Source organism: Ammospiza nelsoni, chromosome 4 (genome assembly GCF_027579445.1).
Source record: "Ammospiza nelsoni isolate bAmmNel1 chromosome 4, bAmmNel1.pri, whole genome shotgun sequence".
Classification (NCBI taxonomy): Eukaryota; Metazoa; Chordata; class Aves; order Passeriformes; family Passerellidae; genus Ammospiza; species Ammospiza nelsoni.
The window spans coordinates 76,547,972-76,554,077 of NC_080636.1; positions in this window are offsets into that span (position 1 = coordinate 76,547,972).

Consider the following 6,106-nt stretch of genomic DNA (forward strand, 5'->3'; position numbering starts at 1 on the left):
CAGCCTTGGAATCAGGATGAAGCTGGAGCCTGAGGGAGCCAGGCACACTCAGGGGAGGGCAAGTAGCTGACTTGCAGGGGTTTGGCCCACATAACTCTGGACTCACACTTTGGTTTTGGTTTTCTTTATTGCAGCTGACCGAGAGGCTCCCAGGCCATCACGAGGCCCTCCGAGGCAGACTCATTTCAGGTGCAATGTGGATTCCTCTCACCGATCATCCAAAAGATAAGTCGGGGGCCCTTGGCCTGGAGATGGTGGAGTATCAGGTTGGGCGTTCTTGCGCCAGGTGTAAAAATTGGCAGTGGGAAAAGCAATCTTCTGCAAGGGCCTCTTAGGACAGCTAAAGGGAGAGGCTCTACTTTTGATGGCAGCTTTGAGGCGGGCAGTGCAGAACAGCTCCGGTCTGTCTGGTGTTGTCTCGTGTGCCATGTTACCTGGTGTGTCTTTGGGGTCCCTTTTGCCTTCTCCCCTCGAGACCCTCACCACAAGCATGATGTGTCGTGTTTCATGTCCCCCTGTTTGCCACGTTCTGTGTCACGGGTGTGTGCACACATTTTTTGCCGCAGCTGTTCTGCCCTGCTGCATGGCCTGCTGCAATAGGACAAGCCTTGGGGAGTTGAAATTTGTAATGTGGGCTGTACTTGGGCTCTAGATGCTGTTCCTAGATTGACATAAGGTGTTTGCAGCTTGTGAGTTACCCTGGTGGTGTTTGGCATATGTTCTAACTTTCTTTCAGGTGCAGATGCATTCCTTTTGTGGCAGAGGGTCAGGGTTAGGAGGTGCCGGGCCTTCTTAGGAGCGCGGTGAGTAGCAGAGTGGTGGGGTTTTGGCCGATGCGGTGCCAAGATCAGGCACTGATGTTTGGTTCTCTTTAATCTAGCTGTCTGAGAGACACCAGCCCGGTGCCAGCAGGACCTTCCCAGCTGACGAGGTGGCCTTTCTCTGCACCTGACAGGGACCAGCATCCCCAGATGTCTGAGAGATAAGTAGAGGGCTGTGACCCACAGTGGGGATGAAGGCCTGGTGCTGGTTTGGGAATTACTGGGAGGGGGTTTTGAGTCCAGTTTGGAGGGGGGGGTGTTCATTAAATGGCTCATTAGGCCCCATGAAAGCCAAGTCTCACATTTGATCACAGTGCTGAGGTGTGCAGCAGGGCAGAGCAGTCCCGGTGTGTCTGGTGTCGCTTGTCTGTTGTGCATTATGTGTTGTTTGTGTTTCTCCTGTCTTTTACCTTAGGACTTTGAGGGCCCTGTCAGTACCCCTGGCATCATCGTTAGCATCAGTGATCTCTGCATTCCCTGGTCTGGCACACGGGCCACAGAATTTTTGACTCGGGAGCTCAGACAGGCATCAGACTCTCTTCTCTCTTTGGAAGCATCCAGTCAGGTGTCTTGTCAGGTCTTCTTGTGAGCTGTATGGACAGCTGTGCCCCACCTGGATCCATTATGGTGGATTAGGACTTGCAATAATATGAGGTTAGGTGCAGCATTCTGACAGTAGGATTCCTAGGCATCCATCTTTGCTGTCCTTGGAATAAATCATTCAGTTATCATCTTCTTCTTCCAGGGTTCTCTGAGCCTCATCAGCTCACCATCGGTCTCAGCTCGGTCATCTCCTTTTGCATTCTCTCAGTCCTTGCAGCCATTTTCCTTGCCAAGAGATTTCTGTCTGTGTCTTGTGCCCATTGTTTGTCACGTCCTGTCCTGTGTCACGGGTGTCAGCACACATTTGGGACGGGGCTGCTCTGCCCTGCCGCACAGCCTGGTGCGATAGAAGTCTTGGAGCCTTGGAATTTGTAATGTGGGGTGTAGTTGGACTCTAGATGGGATTTGTAGATGGACACAGGATATCTGGAGCTCTTCAGTTATCCTGCAACAGTGTGACTGTTGTCCTAACTTTTTTTTTCAGATTGAGATGGATTAAATCTGTGCCAGAGGGCCCCATCCTGGGTGAGGGTATTCCCCCGAGCAGGTGAGGCCCCATTTGTCTCTGCAGCAGAAGTGTGTATGGTGACGGTGTTACAGCTCTGGTCTTTGTCTTTCTTTTAGAAAGTAAATCTGGATGCCAGCAGTCAAGGTGAGCAGCGGGGAGAAGTGGTTGTTATTGCTCATCTCTCAAGCACAACAATTTTTCAGCAGATTTATCGTGTCACAAGAGGGATCTGCCCAGTGTCAAGGATGATGATTGAGATTGAGGCTTCAGGTGAATTGAGGATTGTGACTGGGAGAGGGAGGGTGAGCAGGTATCCAGTTAGGAGTTCTTAGGAGGGGGTTTGCAGGCAGCAGGGTGAGTAAGGGTGTTTATTTGTTTATTTGAGGGCCCCCCCCCCCCCCCCAAGGCTGTTCAGAAGCCTAGCAGAGGCATTGCCATGTCTTAGAGCACACAAGGTGATCCACTGCACTCACAGGAATGCCATTTAACTTTGCCTTTCTCTAAGCCAGGTGCCACTCCTAATGAAGGCCACAGCCTTGGAATCAGGATGAAGCTGGAGCCTGAGGGAGCCAGGCACACTCAGGAGAGGGCAAGTAGCTGACTTGCAGGGGTTTGGCCCACATAACTCTGGACTCACACTTTGGTTTTGGTTTTCTTTATTGCAGCTGACCGAGAGGCTCCCAGGCCATCATGAGGCCCTCCGAGGCAGACTCATTTCAGGTGCAATGTGGATTCCTCTCACCGATCATCCAAAAGATAAGTCGGGGGCCCTTGGCCTGGAGATGGTGGAGTATCAGGTTGGGCGTTCTTGCGCCAGGTGTAAAAATTGGCAGTGGGAAAAGCAATCTTCTGCAAGGGCCTCTTAGGACAGCTAAAGGGAGAGGCTCTACTTTTGATGGCAGCTTTGAGGCGGGCAGTGCAGAACAGCTCCGGTCTGTCTGGTGTTGTCTCGTGTGCCATGTTACCTGGTGTGTCTTTGGGGTCCCTTTTGCCTTCTCCCCTCGAGACCCTCACCACAAGCATGATGTGTCGTGTTTCATGTCCCCCTGTTTGCCACGTTCTGTGTCACGGGTGTGTGCACACATTTTTTGCCGCAGCTGTTCTGCCCTGCTGCATGGCCTGCTGCAATAGGACAAGCCTTGGGGAGTTGAAATTTGTAATGTGGGCTGTACTTGGGCTCTAGATGCTGTTCCTAGATTGACATAAGGTGTTTGCAGCTTGTGAGTTACCCTGGTGGTGTTTGGCATATGTTCTAACTTTCTTTCAGGTGCAGATGCATTCCTTTTGTGGCAGAGGGTCAGGGTTAGGAGGTGCCGGGCCTTCTTAGGAGCGCGGTGAGTAGCAGAGTGGTGGGGTTTTGGCCGATGCGGTGCCAAGATCAGGCACTGATGTTTGGTTCTCTTTAATCTAGCTGTCTGAGAGACACCAGCCCGGTGCCAGCAGGACCTTCCCAGCTGACGAGGGGCCTTTCTTTGCACCTGACAGGGACCAGCATCCCCAGATGTCTGCGAGATAAGTAGACGGCTGTGACCCACAGAGGGGATGAAGGCATGGTGCTGGTTTGGGAATTACTGGGAAGGGTTTTTGAGTCCAGTTTGGAGGTGGGGGTGTGTTCATGAAGTGGCCCCTTAGGCCCCACAAAAGCCAAGTCTCACTTTTCCTCACAGTGCTGAGGTGTGCAGCAGGGCAGAGCAGTCCCGGTGTGTCTCGTGTCACTTGTCTGTTGTGCATTATGTGTTGTATGTGTTTCTCCTGTCTTTTACCTTAGGACTTTGAGGGCCCTGTCAGTACCCCTGGCATCATCGTTAGCATCAGTGATCTCTGCATTCCCTGGTCTGGCACACGGGCCACAGAATTTTTGACTCGGGAGCTCAGACAGGCATCAGACTCTCTTCTCTCTTTGGAAGCATCCAGTCAGGTGTCTTGTCAGGTCTTCTTGTGAGCTGTATGGACAGCTGTGCCCCACCTGGATCCATTATGGTGGATTAGGACTTGCAATAATATGAGGTTAGGTGCAGCATTCTGACCGTAGGATTCCTAGGCATCCATCTTTGCTGTCCTTGGAATAAATCATTCAGTTATCATCTTCTTCTTCCAGGGTTCTCTGAGCCTCATCAGCTCACCATCGGTCTCAGCTCGGTCATCTCCTTTTGCATTCTCTCAGTCCTTGCAGCCATTTTCCTTGCCAAGAGATTTCTGTCTGTGTCTTGTGCCCATTGTTTGTCACGTCCTGTCCTGTGTCACGGGTGTCTGCACACATTTGGGACGGGGCTGCTCTGCCCTGCCGCACAGCCTGGTGCGATAGGAGAAGTCTTGGAGACTTGGAATTTGTAATGTGGGGTGTAGTTGGACTCTAGATGGGATTTGTAGATGGACACGAGATATCTGGAGCTCTTCAGTTATCCTGCAACAGTGTGACTCTTGTCCTCACTTTTTTTTTCAGATTGAGATGGATTAAATCTGTGCCAGAGGGCCCCATCCTGGGTGAGGGTATTCCCCCGAGCAGGTGAGGCCCCATTTGTCTCTGCAGCAGAAGTGTGTATGGTGACGGTGTTACAGCTCTGGTCTTTGTCTTTCTTTTAAAGTCAGTCTGGATGCCAGCAGTCAAGGTGAGCAGCGGGGAGAAGTGGTTGTTATTGCTCAGCCCTCAAGCACAACAATTTTTCAGCAGATTCATCATGTCACAAGAGGGATCTGCCCATTGTCCAAGATGATGTTTGAGATTGAGGCTTCAGGTGAGTTGAGGGTTGTGACTGGGAGAGGGAGGGTGAGCAGGTATCCAGTTAGGAGTTCTTAGGAGGGGGTTTGCAGGCAGCAGGGTGAGTAAGGGTGTTTATTTGTTTATTTGAGGGCCCCCCCCCCAAGGCTGTTCAGAAGCCTAGCAGAGGCATTGCCATGTCTTAGAGCACACAAGGTGATCCACTGCACTCAGAGGAATGCCATTTAACTTTGCCTTTCTCTAAGCCAGGTGCCACTCCTAATGAAGGCCACAGCCTTGGAATCAGGATGAAGCTGGAGCCTGAAGGAGCCAGGCACACTCAGGAGAGGGCAAGTAGCTGCCTTGCAGGGATTTGGCCCACATAACTCTGGACTCACACTTTGGTTTTCGTTTTCTTTATTGCAGCTGACCGAGAGGCTCCCAGGCCATCACGAGGCCCTCTGAGGCAGACTCATTTCAGGTGCAATGTGGATTCCTCTCACCGATCATCCAAAAGATAAGTCGGGGGCCCTTGGCCTGGAGATGGTGGAGTATCAGGTTGGGCGTTCTTGCGCCAGGTGTAAAAATTGGCAGTGGGAAAAGCAATCTTCTGCAAGGGCCTCTTAGGACAGCTAAAGGGAGAGGCTCTACTTTTGATGGCAGCTTTGAGGCGGGCAGTGCAGAACAGCTCCGGTCTGTCTGGTGTTGTCTCGTGTGCCATGTTACCTGGTGTGTCTTTGGGGTCCCTTTTGCCTTCTCCCCTCGAGACCCTCACCACAAGCATGCTGTGTCGTGTTTCATGTCCCCCTGTTTGCCACGTTCTGTGTCACGGGTGTGTGCACACATTTTTTGCCGCAGCTGTTCTGCCCTGCTGCATGGCCTGCTGCAATAGGACAAGCCTTGGGGAGTTGAAATTTGTAATGTGGGCTGTACTTGGGCTCTAGATGCTGTTCCTAGATTGACATAAGGTGTTTGCAGCTTGTGAGTTACCCTGGTGGTGTTTGGCATATGTTCTAACTTTCTTTCAGGTGCAGATGCATTCCATTTGTGGCAGAGGGTCAGGGTTAGGAGGTGCCGGGCCTTCTTAGGAGCGCGGTGAGTAGCAGAGTGGTGGGGTTTTGGCCGATGCGGTGCCAAGATCAGGCACTGATGTTTGGTTCTCTTTAATCTAGCTGTCTGAGAGACACCAGCCCGGTGCCAGCAGGACCTTCCCAGCTGACGAGGTGGCCTTTCTCTGCACCTGACAGGGACCAGCATCCCCAGATGTCTGAGAGATAAGTAGAGGGCTGTGACCCACAGTGGGGATGAAGGCCTGGTGCTGGTTTGGGAATTACTGGGAGGGGGTTTTGAGTCCAGTTTGGAGGGGGGGGTGTTCATTAAATGGCTCATTAGGCCCCATGAAAGCCAAGTCTCACATTTGATCACAGTGCTGAGGTGTGCAGCAGGGCAGAGCAGTCCCGGTGTGTCTGGTGTCGC